The following is a 15,852-nucleotide window of genomic DNA, read 5'->3' on the forward strand; positions in this document are numbered from 1 at the left end:
ATTAATCGTTCTTTGTGATTGATTAAAAACATTAAACGAGAGCTCCATTTGAATATTTAAACTATTAACCGCATGACATAACAAAACATTTTTATCCCATTGCATAAAACATACCTAGGTATATATACCTAAGTATATCTATTCAGTTTTGGTAACAATAATAGGCGTCTCATGCATTATTTATGCCTTTGGATCTAATGGAAAATATCGGAATTTATGGATAGTTAAAATGTATTTAAATTAATAACGCGACGCTGATAAAAGCGCGACATTACATTGTTTTTATGGTTGTGTCGTAATTAAAAATCTGAAGTGAAAACGTTTTATCATTGATGAATTTTAATTACCTTGTGGCATACATACGTTCGTGATATACGAAACAACATAATTACTTATTCAATAAAAATTTTCTAATATGCATTAAAATTGAGCTTTATTAATAACAGGTTAGCATCATACCAAACGGTAGGAATCTTGACGCTTGCAATATTTGTTAAGTCAAACAAAAGGAGAATATTTATCGACATGTAGAGGGCAACCCTTTACCGCGAGCGTACAAACAACTGCTAGTGATGCGTAACGCAAACTGCGTTGTCGATGTTTACACTGCGACTGCAAACACGACACTCGATATTTGAACAACTCGAGCTAATGGCGCGAGGTGTCCGACATCTTGTTTGCTCGACTCAGATTCACACGAACGCTACTGTAATTAAAAGTGAGGAAATTTTTGAAGCATCGAAGGTTGTGTGCTTGTTTACCATTAATATATGTTTATACGATTCAACTTTAAGTTGAGCATCACGGGAGATGACACATTTAATTGCGGGCCAGGTGGACTTTGTTAGTTTTATTGACGATTGAAGTATCGGAAAGGGTAAACGTCTGGCACATAAAATGAAATAAGAATTAAAAAAGGAATGCCATAACTTTTTGAATTCCGAATGGTATTCCCGTCTCACTCTGAACGGTCGCAGCAGGGGGCACCATCGTTCTCACCTCACGACTCGAGTGGTAGCCGCTCTTTAATAAGCATCGATAAAATATGAATATGTACATATAAATATTTTTGACTTATCCTTTTTACAAAATTCAGAGTAAACTTTGAAAAGGTTACAACTTGCTCGTTTTAAATTCATGTTTTAGAATTAACGCCTCAGGATACGCCTATATATATTACATATTCTTAGAATAGCTAAGTTGAAGGAAGTTCACACAATAAACTTACAATTATCAGATACCTCAATTAAATTATTAGTTTATGACCAACAATATTAATTTAGAACCGGTTTTCGCTAAAAATAACTTGCGCCTCAGGCTTTTATGAACTTTTACTTGCAAAATGCAAAATTTCTCTCAACGCGGTCATGCAGGAAAACTGATTTTTGGGACATAGAGCTCTTTTCAAAGGCGACCTTACTACGTATTTTTATTAGTAAGGATGTAAGTAGTATATGAGACGATAAAACGTGACCTTCTTACCAATTTATAAACATCCTTAGAATTCACGGGTTGGCTCTGTTTCTAGACGAGTTGCGTATCTTTTTAATGTAAGGTAAATTACTGAGGCCACAACCCATGGAGTACATTTAATATAAGCGTACTTTACGATACGATCTCCACTTGTAACGATCCGTGTGAATGCGACATGGGATTGTATTTTTCAACACCAATTACGTAATTCTTGAATGTGGACAAAAATGACTCTAAACAAAACATCACATTTTCGTACGTTATCTTAGTATGGATTGTGAAATTAAGGGCCTTTAAACGACTTGAATACTTTTTAATCATATTTTTTAATTATATTTTATAGACTAGATATAACAAAATCATAAACTGTGACTTTCAGATTTTTTAACACGGGTGTGAAGAAATATGCCCGCCGATAGTTAATCGTTGTTCAGCGTAGTCGTGTCCACGTTTTTACGACCGTAATCAAAACGTGATTGTCGCGCATTCCCAAAAAACTTACTTAATTGTGTTGGGGCGAGTGTTGATGACATAAACAGTAATTACGTAGTACCTTGGACACCGAAAATGTTATTAAAATACGCTTAACCGACACGCTCCGCTGACATTCGTTTAGTTTTCGAACCTTTTAACGATGTTTTGTTGAAAACTTACACTTAGAATATAATTTTTGTAACAATGGCTCTAACACTTAGAAATGATACTTCAAGTTTATGTTGCTTTCGTTTTGATTATGGTCGTGAACGGTGCAATGAATTTTTTATTGCGCGTCAATGTCTACATTAACCTAGCGTTAAATCAATACAATTACTCCACGAAAAAAATTTAAGGTTTTCTATACCTTATATATGATTTTGATGAAAGAGAAGTAGGTAATCCTGCTGTATAGAATCTCAAAGCATATAAATGACCGTTAATTCATAATTATTAAACCGTAAACTTTTATGCGCTTTGAAGTTCGAAAGCGTTGTATAAAATCTGTAACCACACCTGTTGGTAAGGAGCGTTAAGGGCGTATCTTTGAAATAATTATCGTGAAATAACGCATCTTGGCCCGAGGGTGGTATTGTTTTAAGATAATTTTTATTGCATTTAGACCTGAACAATGGGAGCTGGGAGGGTAATTTGGAATGTCGAATGCATTTAGCTGGAGGCGATGCGGACATGTGGACGTATGCGGGCTTATGTACCTACCTACCTACCTATCTATAAATACATATTAGGCTTTTAATTGCGTATTTTGTATGTGATTTTGATATTTTGTACTGAGGTAATTAACTGCTATAAAAGGCCTGAAAGGAATACATTTTTTGTTTTAAATTAAAACAATACATTGTTTACAAGTCGCATCCAAACATGTCTTGTAATTGTTAAAATATTTTTATAATGACGAATTTAGTATCTAGTGAACAAAATTAGTTAAAAAGATAATCTTTACATTCATATTTCAAACGAAATTATAAATACATGTAGGTACATGACGTCAACTAATTTATTAATAATTTTATTATAATCTTACATAAAGATAACCGTTCAAAGCGCCGCCAACGCTAATCCCGTGTAATTTATATAATTATTTGACTTGTTTAATTGCCAGCAATATTAATTATCAAAAAAACAAAATTCCGGCGCGTTTATTACGAGATACAGAATCAAATTAATACTTGTTTATTTTGTATAAATTGAGCTGTAAAATAATATAACGATCGTAATGTTTATTGCTTAAATACGATACCTATTAATTACGTGACGAGATATCGGTGTACCAATTATGTAATTAGATTACCTACTTTTTGTTTTACAAAGCTCTTTTTGGAAGGGAACTTATAAACCTACCTACTTATAAGTCGACAATGCATAGGTATGCACATAAAGTTTCCATTGCATTTAATAAATGAATGCGCAAATATTTAATAGGTAAATAAGAGCGAACCAATTATAGTTCGCCTCACATCCCCAGCTGGAAGTCGAACCGAGTCTTGTCAACCGAATTAAAAGTCTCACTCATTGAATATTACAAACTTATTCATCACTGAAATATGTAGTTATCAGCAATTTTATACGCGCTTCGTCCATGTTAACTATCCTTGAATGCAATGGCAACAAAATTATGTGAACCTATAAATACTTGCAACATATTTATTTTGGAACGCTATAATGGATCATTAATAACTCTCCATACAAAAGTCAACCACATCTGCGGCAAACAAAACTTAATTAAAGTGACACATTGCATGCATAATATAATCGTTCACGCACAATCGTCAGTTAAAACTCGAATGCAGCAACCGAATGGGTTATTCATCGAGCAATAACATACACTACGACCTTTTTTAAGTGTTAATTAAACGAAAACAGACAAACGTTACGACGTATATTTGCATTATTACCAAAGAATTAGTAAGCGATTGGCCGCGAATAAAAAATGTTTAATCGATTCAAGAAGCTTCAAAATCGATTTTATTGACTCTGACTTCACGCGTTAGTGTAAGCAATGACCGCTTATCGATATCGATTATTTAATAGCAAATATTGTAGATAACTTTTGGGAATATCGACTATCGTTAATTATACGTAGATAACGTACCTATTACTGTACTGCACCTTGACAATGTACTCCGGTAATCACTTCACTGCTTTTTTAGTATTATCGGAACTTTGAAATATCAAAAGGTGGTTATCGTAGGTATATTTATTTAATACTAAATTGTGGTTAATATTTTGTATAAAAAGCCATGATAGGTAGGTACCCTTATAATATGGTACCTACATAATTTTATACCTAATTATTTAATCAAAAAGTCTACGAAAAACACAAGGGCGCACTCAATAATCGAACCTTTGTTTTTGTGATAATCCTAATTAGAAGATTACTAGCTATTAAATGTTTCTTTTAAATGCCGATACCTATCAGTAGATAGCTAAGCAATAAACAAGGGATTAGTTGCCTTATCAATACCAACACTTGATTTCGCCTTTCATTTAACGCATTATGTTTTAATTAATTTTTTTAATACTTTTCGATACTGCGCTTTGTCTCTACATCACTAGAAAACGCTCTTTGAAACCTGTACATTTGTTTTTACTTATTCGCATTACAATTTTGACATAAATCTTTTTACTAGAGGTCACTACACTTTTAGTAAAGTATAAGAAAGTTGATCAAGTTATTCTTTCATTTGTTTAAGATTGTATGGTGTAAATGTAAATCATAAAGGTGCGTGTACATCGCTATTAGTTTCCTCATACTGAATGCGTCTTGTTATGAGGTGTCAACGGAAGATAATAATTGGTTTTCGTCCACACTTTTGTATCTACCCGCCTCGGGCGAATTGAAACACGGTTTATGGGTATAAATGAATAATAACAACTTTCGCTTATTATCTGTGTTCATCGATAGCGTAATAGAGGTGAATATATTTTTACACAATTTTTTGGGAACATGTTTAATATATTATTATTTAAGTAACTAGGTTGATTGATACTTATAAAAATAATATTTTGACTAAAAACATTTTTATTCTTCTTTCATAATAATATGTCCTAATAAACACGTCAACAAAAGCCCACGAATTCAGAGAGTGTTTCAGGTCCTCCACACTTGGCGCGCTTAAGTGAATCGTGTCGCTGCGAGCCGAAGCCGTCTGGCCTTGGAAGAACCAGTCCCGGCCGAATCACCTCGCGGCAATTATTCAATAAAACAAAAGCATCTCCACGCCCGTTTACGTCACAGAAATGCGCAGATTAATTCCGCTTAATTAGCAAATTTCACCTCGTTAAAGCGAATTTCGACAATTTCCACCGCGACGTAAATGGGGACTGAGTGAAATTTTACACGGGAACACACTGTTATCGTGCAATTAAATTTTATTACATCGACACCGTAATTCGTTATTGAAACTGCAATGCGCGGACACGACGACGTCGCGATCGCGCATCCGTGGCTGAGAAATAATAAAAATATTTTTATACATCATAGTACGTAATATTAAGAAAGAACTGTAGGTATATATTTATGACAAAACATATTTTCTCTCTTTTTGTTCCGACCTCACTCTACAAATACAATTGTACGCTATAAATACAAGTAAATAGGTAATTGATGACTTGCATAATATGTATCATGTTTATATTATTTAACAATACCAACATGTTCAAAGGTAACGGCTTAAAATAAATCGGAGGCTTCATTCTTAGCGCACGTGTCACAAAATATGGTACCATTATATGCACAAAGGAAACCTTCTGTGGCACGAGAAAAAAGCACGAAATTTGATAGGCCATTTACCGACGCCTCTCCGGCCATTGTAGGCAAGCGCGGTACGAAATATTTCAAATGCAAATCGTGCTAACGCCATGAATGTAATAGTTTGTCGTGGCATGCGCACGCGTCGTACACCGGAAACAAATTATCATACCCATATAAGCACGTATGAACGAAAAACTTATTGATGTCACCATTCAAACAAATTGTGCTAAACGAGAAAACGGACTCGGGAAGTAGGTAGGTACCTAGACGTGTTACAATTCGAATACACAACCGCTAACATCGGACGTTTAAAAGAGACAGGATTTTAACATATTATACGCATTGTATACTAAATCGCTTTGTATATTGAAACGTTTTTAAAATATGAGATAATAAATGCCTTTTAACCTTACAACGGTATTGAATTGTTGACATTTCAGAATCGGGGCGAGGCGGGAAGTGCGAACGAGTTTGAATTTGGATAAAAATTTAACGGTCATTGAATGTATATGGGTAAACAGTGCAGGTCATCTGAAGACACGAGGCGAATAACGGTCTTCGGTCACATAACATTAGGTATATCATGAATTCAGAATTGGAATTTACATTGTCAAATGCGCGTCGGTTATATTATCGAACTCGCTGGCCTGATTTTGATACGTTTACATAACAACTTCGAGTCATCGAGAGACGAGATTTCTTCTCATTGTATGGACATCTATTGTGTATGTATAATTTCCATTATTCGATGTATCTAGGCGAAGTGATAGCGACAGGTCGGCGACACTACAACTAAAATCAAATCAACAATAAAACATTCACATTAAATCTAATCGAATAAAATCTATTTTAAGGCAATAAGATTTATACTCTGGTAATACAAAACATCGACAAGGTCATTTAAATTAATTTTCGATTAGAACGCCGAATGGAAAAACCGAACAGACACATCATAATTAAAAACTAATATTTAATTAAGTTTGTTTTTTTTTTGTTCAAACGTAACGAAGCACGGTGTAATACAAACACGATTGTATAATGAACACTTACGTTTCGACAAATATAATTAATAAGTGTACTTTAAGGTACGGATATGTGTATAATTATTAGTTATTACTCGGTTTGATCAAGCGTATGAACATCTACCTATAACATAGCTAAAAATTAAATGAAGCAAAAAACATTAAAGGAAAACTAATGCAAAAAGCAATTACAAATTAATAAAAAATATGTTATTTCTGAATGAATATAATATTATAATGAAAAATACCCATCAATACACAAAAACTTATAAATACGCAAAGCTTATAAATGTGTCAAAACAATTTCCCTTATCAATATTTGGGACGAATCGTATTCTCACGTTATCGTACTAGGCATCTCGGGCTGTCACGATGACCCTTATCTCTCGAGTGCTTGTTTAGATAACACTAGTGCGTCTATCCCGCGCTAGATGGCGCTGCTTTGTAAGTCACGTGAAAACCACTACGTTTTGGAAATTGAAAATACTGAAAATTTATATTTATTTAGGATATAATATGCGAGAAGGAAATATATTTTAATTAATTGTTAAATCATCTTTTACCTTATATGTATCTATCTACAATCTACTTATTAACAACTTTATTAGATAGCTTCAAGATCAAATTTTTATTCGTTAACATGAAAAATACTAAAACGAATTAAACAGAAAATGAAAAATAACATTTAGCATTTTATACTGATCTACATTTTGTCCATTATTATAACAATAAATAATTAATTGACCTTTGAACTGCTAAAATAGCGTTGTCTATGTATAGAGCGCGAACAAATCAAGAAAGCCATTAAAGATAAATTATTAAAATGGGATTCCCAATTGCCAAGTTGATTTTAATGCAATTTTAATATGCATGCGATTTTTATTATTGATAATGTCGAAAATTCGGCTACTAAAGGTAGAGATACCTACCTATGTAGATAAATTGTTAAGAAGTTTACCGTATCTCTATAATTTCTTGTTATACGCGAATTGATATAACGTTACGTAAATAATATCTATTAGGTAGGTAGGTATTATTATAAATAATTTTCTTAATTAAAATATTCTGTATTCCACGTTCATACCTATTGTTTGTATAACTCCATTTAACCCCAAACACGAATAAAATATTCATAAGAGTAACGAAAATATCTTTTATTTCTATATATTATTGTTTATACCTACGCACAAACTTACATTACCTAAGCCTTGTGTCTTAGAAAAAAATAAGACGAAACTGATTTTCCGGTAAAATCCGTGAAAAGCGATGTAATTTTATATGCATCGTATGTAAATATATTCCCAGAATAAGTACATAGCTGTAACAAAACAGTATGTAAAATGATGAATTTCCATAGCTGACGCCATTATGATTGTTGCCGACTTGCTAGGCTTACGCCATATTTTGTTATTGTGATTATACTACACCTGCGAAAATTAATTTTCTCTTAAATAATTACACATAATATACAGTTTAAGTCGATTAATATAAAAAAGAACCGTTTCTAAGCATTTTGTATTGATTAATTTTTGGATACCTATTCATCTTTGCTCTAGTATGTTATATTGTGTAGTTATGCATGCTCTATTTTGATTGAAAATATCTATGTGAACATAGAAAATAGGCAATTGCTATTATTTTAAACTTTAGCTAGTAGGTACCTATAGTTCCTTCTAATCCTCATATTGTAGGAAAGAAAACAGATGCCATTTAAGTGCTCCGTGCAAACTTATACCTACCTATCTATCTCATAATATATTTCACCTTTATAATTTTCAATTCCTTATATAGAGTTCAAGAATTATATAAATAATAAAAAAATATTTGCATTTTTTCCATATTACATACTTTCATAATAAATATATTATGTATGATCATTAGATACGCCTACGCCAAACAACACGAACTTTCTTTAATGAATTCAAATGTCAAACGTGTCGTGACATTTGACAAAAAAATGCACTTTAAATCCAACACGAGTGTATGAAAATAAATCATTTCGCAAATGTAGAGCACAATATATTTATGAAATAAATCGATTAACGCAGGTGTAGTAGTTACTTTATGAACTAAACGTTGTTTGTGATCGATACACATCTAAGCTCTTGATAATGACTCTATCCCGACATCGAGATATCTCCAGGATGATTGAAATTATCCAATATGGCCGCCCCGCCGAGATGGAATGTCTATTGTTTTTGTTTAATTACACATATTGTTATTTCATTACATATTTTTAAAATAAAAAACGATTGCTTGTTACGCGTTAAACATCTTTAGTTTAAAAATAACATTTTTATAAGCAAACACTATCTTAACAGTTTATGTAATGAAACCCGGAATTTGTTAAACAAATGAAAGCCTTCAGTTTTAAATATTTAAATCTCATTTTGAATTTACATTTTCTTATTGACGCGTTCAGTATTATGGATTACCTAACATTGATTAAATTACCTATGACGGGGATTCATTTTACTTTTAAAGTTATTGTTTTTGAGAAACTATAGTAATACTTAGGTATTATTTTACGTAATGTTGTTGTAAACTAATTCGTATGTAGGTAATCAAAAATAGCCTTATCGTATCGTAAGATTTTATTGCTTGTGTATTGAAAATACCTATCGACTTATATTACACCTATCAACTACTACCTACCACGAGTAGGTACCTACTACCTACATACTTACGTATTATAATTTATAAGAGGTACCTAGGTAAGTAGATATTATGGAGAAGTAAACAATCTAAAAGTAAATTAAAATTTTCGTGTGTAATATTATTCATCCTAATAAATATTATTTACCTACCATTTTAATTAAAATGGATTTTGTATTTCAAAATCCGTGAATCAGAAAAATAATTTTGTTCAAGGTAGGGTACCTACTTAAATCAGTGAGAAATGTAGAGTTGTAAAATTAATTAGTTTTCATCAAAGCAAACACCCGCATAATACTAATACCTAGTAATTAATATTTATTTAGTTAGGTAGGTAGGTATAAAGTATAAACAATAGTCATAATTTCAAAGTTTTAAATTGTTGCAAATTATTATTTTTTAAAAAAGATAAACCCATTTTTTGTTATCAAATGAAAACACTCAATGAAAAATGTAAAAAACATTCAGACTCTCTTAACAAAAACTAAGAATTCCCGAACTGCATCATAAATGAAGATTATTTCTTAACAGAAATCGGAAATAGATTTTAAGAAGAATCGCCAAGCACGTTATAAGATTATATATAAAAAGCTATTTTTCATGTGAATAATTTCATAACAAATGAATTTAGGTATAATATAATTTAAAAATAAAGATAATTTTCAACTGCGGCGACTGCAATCCGTCGCAAAATTGCGTGCAACTCTCGCGAGATGAAATGTAGAGATGTACTAAACTACATTTTTATTATATTTTATTACTGTAGATCAATATAAATATCTCTTTAAATGCATGTTTATGTTTATTTTATGTAATGGCATATTTTAATAAGAACCTATTAGGATTTTTGCAACTTTCCTATGAGAAAATGGTAGGAAGATCATTTTTGTTAAGAGATGTTTTATAAATTGGAATCATGTTGGAAATTTGGTTTCTATTATTGTAATGAAAATTAGTAAAAGCTTTCTATTAAGTTCGTGTTAATCAGATTATCTTATAGGTAGGTACCTATAGGTATCTATAATTTGAGTCTTTGGTAAAACTGCTGGCAAATTATTAAACGAGCTGAGAATAACTATAAAAATAATAAATTTTCTCCATGTTTTAACTTTAAGTTAAGATTTCATAAACTTTTCTACTCAGACGAAAACTTGAAAAAAGTTTGCACGTTGTTTTTCCGCGATGTTCTTTATTTTTCTTGATGTTTTGGATTAAATGTTTGAATTATACAATATTATCAGGAACTTAGCAGTTATCACACAAAATGAACTCAAACTTGGAAGTGGGAATCTCATGACTAATAAGAAAATGCGAAATATTAACCTGTGAGCATCGCCCGGTGATCGCCGCTAAACAAAAATTTGCGGCATTACACACGCAGTCACAACACTTGTACAGTATCCGAGTGAACAAAACAACACTTAAGTCAGAACACAGTGAACTTGCGACACGGAAACACACACGAAGATGAGGAACTGAGTTTTTGTTCTGCTTATATCGTTCGGGTTGCAAAGCGCGGCGCGCGCGACACTACTCTGTCAACGGTCGCCGGCACACTGCGCGGTCGGCCGGGCGCCCCCCGCTCGAGGCCCCGCGCCCCGCGCCCCGCGCACGGGGCGGGGCCCAGAGGCGAGGCGAGCTTAATTACGGCGAGCGGGTGAAACGGGACGGCGATAGTGGGCGCGAGCTATTAGCGCGCGGAGAGCGGGACGACGCGCGTCTTAAGTATTTTGTATAAGTAATGAGGGGCGCGGGTGTCGCGGGGCGAGCGGGGGAGCGGGAGCGCGCATCTCCCGCCAATCTTTAATGTTCATTACGTCCGCCGCCGCCTCTATGCGTCCCTCATTAACACAGCCACGCCTCAGCGTTAATTACGCTGTGTAATTGCATTTGCGGCGTAATTATTTTTTATCTGCGCCCGAGAAGAGATTTATACAGTTCGTATTTCATTCGATTCGAATTTGGAACGCGTTAATTGGCATGACATCTGTCATTGGTGTAGGTATTCTAGGTTTATCTAATGGGTATGGCACTTGTTTTAAGAGCTCTCTATATAGAGTTTAAGAAATTGATTGAATAAATTCATCTCTTTCCTTATAGGTACCTATTCACAAAAATTGAATCTACCTAGGTATATCTTAAATAGGCGTCTACATAAATTTAAAAATAAGGGTATTGCTTGAAATACCTAAGTTATAAAATATAATACCTAACCTGCGTAAGTATTAAGTATGATAAATAAAATAACCTGCGTAACGCGAATACACTATAAACTAGGTACATGATTATCTATTTATATGCCTGGGTAACCTACACTGGCAAAAACGATATTATGTACACAATAATTAATTATCATTGCATTGCAATTGGTAAGGTATAAGATAAACATTTAAATTATTAAGAATTTGAGAGCTTCTTTTTAACGGTAAAATAAATTGATATTATCTCCTTCTCTACCTTAGGTACCTACCTTAATATTCTATCAATTTAAGCTATTAATATAGGTACCTATCTATACAAAGAAAAACCGACCTCCTCCTCGACTAACTCCTCTACCTATTCTTTTTATTTATAAATAGGTAGATAGAAATTATTTAAACAAAATGTTTGAGTAGGTAGGTAGGTATACCTAACTTGTGTAACAAAATAGGTATCTTCTGAAAATAGCTAGTTTGTCAAGCCTGAAGATCTGGTGTTAGGTGTCTAGGTGAGCGTTGTGTAAAACATAGACCGTATTTTTTTGATACCTATCTCTTCTTTTTCCTAAGAGCAATTTATATTTGTAAGTAGGTCTATTTAGTAGACTTAATAATTAATTATTAATTGGTATCTTGATGTTTATCTACCTACCCATGGAATAAGAGCTAACGAAATTTTATTAGGTATACAATTTTTAAATCAATGTTAAATATTTAATTATTAAATTAATTCATTCATTCAAATATTTAATTATTTTTTTATAGATTCCAACAAGACTTGAAACTAGATTGGATCATCTGATAATGGAATATAGTACCTATTATTTGAAAAGCTCTACCAATATCTAGCTCTACTTTTAGAGCCAGCGCGCACGAGCAACTTTGTCTCCGCAACTATTTTGTCTCTCCCATCAATTTGTATGGGGAGTTGCGTCGCTACGTGCGCGCACTTTCATACTAGCCCATGGGTGGGAGAGACAAAATAGTTGCGGAGACAAAATAGTTGCGGAGACAAAGTTGCTCGTGCGCGCTGGCTCTTAAACTTTTTATTAATTAGACACTATTGCTGGCTAGTGTATATTTGGTTTAGTGAAAATATTAAAGTAATAATATCAACAATACAGTAAAGTCTAAATTTTTTTATAGCGATCTCTTCCAGCAACAATTCTATGAGATCTAGAACTTATTTCAAATACGTAGACGTATCTATTGGTAGATATTTTTTAGAAGCTACATACATAATATAAATTATAAAGCACAATTAATATAGGTAGGTATCATAGAGTTTTAAAAGTCTATCCCTGCACTGAAACAGCTATAAAGAGATTAAATTTTAACAGTTACCTATGCTCGAAGCAATCTACTAGAGGGCAAAGAGTTTGTATAATATCTTAGATATTACAGGTATCTATTTTAAAGGTCAATAGACGTGACACGTACCTACATCTAAGTAAGTACTTAACATGACATGACATAGGTAGGTATTACTTTACTTGCTTCTGAGTTATCGTAGGTCAAGAAATTTCTATAGGTACATAGGCATAAGGCACAGGCACAATTATAAATACAAATATAAGCCAATTCTAAAGAGTCTTTACCTACCTATTAAAGCTTTTTCTTATGAATATCTTACAGTAAAAATGTCTTAAGTTTTGTTATCCCTTATCATAGGTACATACCTACTCAAGTCTGAAATAGGATTATTAAATGTAGATATGATATTGGTTACTTTATACTATGTTAGTTAACTACTGATACAAAGTATAGGTAATTATAATAACTCAGGCCCCGGAACCACAGACACAATAGAAAATCCGATCGGGCCGCTTGGGGCTCAATGAGTTAAAGTTAATCGACAATACAAATTAAGCTAAAGATATCAAGACGATGCTGATATAATTTTAAATTTGAATACATAATACAATATACATACCTCCCTATAAGCTATATATAGAGGCTATAGGCCTTTACCTACCTACGTATTGCAAAAGATACCTGTTATAGGTAATAGATAGTTTAGTTACAAGACTATTTTATTCTCAACATTAACAAGTAGGTACATACAATTTATTAAGAGTCTTATCTTCTTCTTTTTAAAAGTGGGAATAGCTAAGTAAGTATCTAGGTAAATAAATACCTACATATTCTCCATATCTAAATGCGTATCGCAGATAACAAATAATGGTAAATAAAGTGTTTGTTTACAAAATATGCCACAGCGAAATAGTTTAAATAAAAACTTCTTAAAATAGAGTTATAAATATAAATATTTACCATGTAAAATGTAAACGAAGGACAGTTTGATTGACACAATTACAAAGTAAATTCATAACAAGTGCAGGCGCATTTTATTTCGAATGGGTTCCGTTTATATCATTTACTTTTAAAATCTTTTTGTAAAAACATAATATAATATATTTTACGCTGAATAATCCTCTCGTTAATAATTAACTATTGTAATATTATGAAAGTCACTACATTAATTATTGCAATACAAATAGGTATGAAATCAAGTCATGATAATGTCTCGAACAAAATTGTTTGCAATTCTTTTTCACGCAGTTAAATCTTCCTCTAACAAAAATAACGTGCTCTATAACAATTTATTCAAATTTAAATACCTCATTCCTCAAATTCGTTCTTCACATTAAACTAACCAATATTAGATACCTACCTACTTCTAAATAATTTCATAAACACACCTACATTCCATTTCGTGTCTCTAATTAATAAATTATTTTATTTAATGCTACAAAACATTACTTAAAAGACAACCAGTTTATATTACCTACATAACTATGAAGTAGGTAGGTACGTACCTATTAGAAATTGTACATATTTAATTCTTAAAGTTTTTGCCTCTATTAGTATTCAAGCTATTCATTACAAGTCTTTAATTTATTAAAATTTATTTAATTTTAATGTGTTCATGCAAATTCGTTGATAATTCTTCAAGGATTAAGACATTTTAATTGTATTTAAATATGTAATTCATGTAAATACTGGCAATATAAAAAAGCATTAAAGGTATTTTAATAATCTTAATGGTTGTGGTTAAAAAACATATTTTGTACTATTAATCAAAACTTTATAAAAAGTCACAAAAAATATTGTAGTTTGTTATTTAGCTTAAAGTCACAATTTTATTAAAAACATTTTTATTTTTACATAACTAAGTATCTATTGTTATCGGAATTAAGGAAAGTACCTACCTCGATTCATAGGTTAGTTCTGTTGTTTTAATACCTATAAATCGTCTCTACCTGATGTAGAGTTATTTCATAAACTGCACATATAGGTATAGTACCTTAATTACATAGGTACACTATACAGTATTAATTTCCTTTTTAATAACCTACTATAAACACATCTAACCATCATATTTATTTATATCTATATCGTATGATGGAAAATTAAGAACCTACCTTTAAATATTTTCTTAGACAAAATTTAATTTAAGTAGGTTATTATATATTAGATTTTTATTTCTCTTGCAATGTCAGGATAACTTCGCTCGCTCGCTAGTCACTTTTTAGGCAGGACCTACTGACCTCACTACTTGTCATAGACATTCTTAAAACTAATTATAAGACACATACCTACTTATTTTCTATCGACCATAATTATTTATCGATAGACGTCATTACAGTTTGCAATATCTTACATCTATATTTTAACCAGCTATGACAATAAAGACTAATTTAGCTTAATTACACCTGTCGATAATTAGTCCATCCACTAAACAAATAATGAAGCAGCGTTTATGCAACAACGAACCCTAAAAGCATATAAAGGTATGATCGGTTCGCAGACCACCCGCCGAGGATCGCAAAAACCAAGCACCTGTATATATTTGTATAGGCGAATACTGTTATGTGACAGTCACATTGTCTATGTGAATGTGTAATTTGGAATTTAATATTATTTTACTGTGAAGTGCTGTATATTAAAAGAATTGTATGCTTATAAGTTATAAGTAAGACTAATGAGTAGATAAAAACAATGAGTAACAACATTATTTGTAATTATAATATGAATATTTATGTAAATGATAATGTACCTAATTTTTTTTTATGTACCTAATAAGATTTCATTTTATAACATGATTTAAATAATTAGACTTTGAAAAGTAGGTGCATTTTATATTGATTTCTCATGAAAATATTTATAGTTTTAGTAAATAGGTACAATACCTAGGTACCTAGGACATTTAGTTTCAAGCTAAATGAAAACCCTACGTAGTTTTTCAACTGAT

The 15,852-nt window shown here is 31.9% G+C and overlaps 1 protein-coding gene across 2 annotated transcripts in view; it reads right to left on the reverse strand.

Moving 5' to 3' along the window:
- LOC123694179 (zinc finger homeobox protein 4) overlaps positions 1–10,934 on the reverse strand; it is a 102,208-nt gene extending 91,274 nt beyond the window's left edge. For both annotated transcript variants that reach the window (XM_045639524.1, XM_045639525.1), the window contains exon 1: positions 10,723–10,934. The gene's annotated coding sequence lies outside the window, so the exon portion shown is untranslated. The remainder of the gene's footprint in view (positions 1–10,722) is intronic.
- Positions 10,935–15,852: the final 4,918 nt, after the last annotated feature.

Source organism: Colias croceus, chromosome 9, assembly GCF_905220415.1.
Source record: "Colias croceus chromosome 9, ilColCroc2.1".
Classification (NCBI taxonomy): domain Eukaryota; kingdom Metazoa; phylum Arthropoda; class Insecta; order Lepidoptera; family Pieridae; genus Colias; species Colias croceus.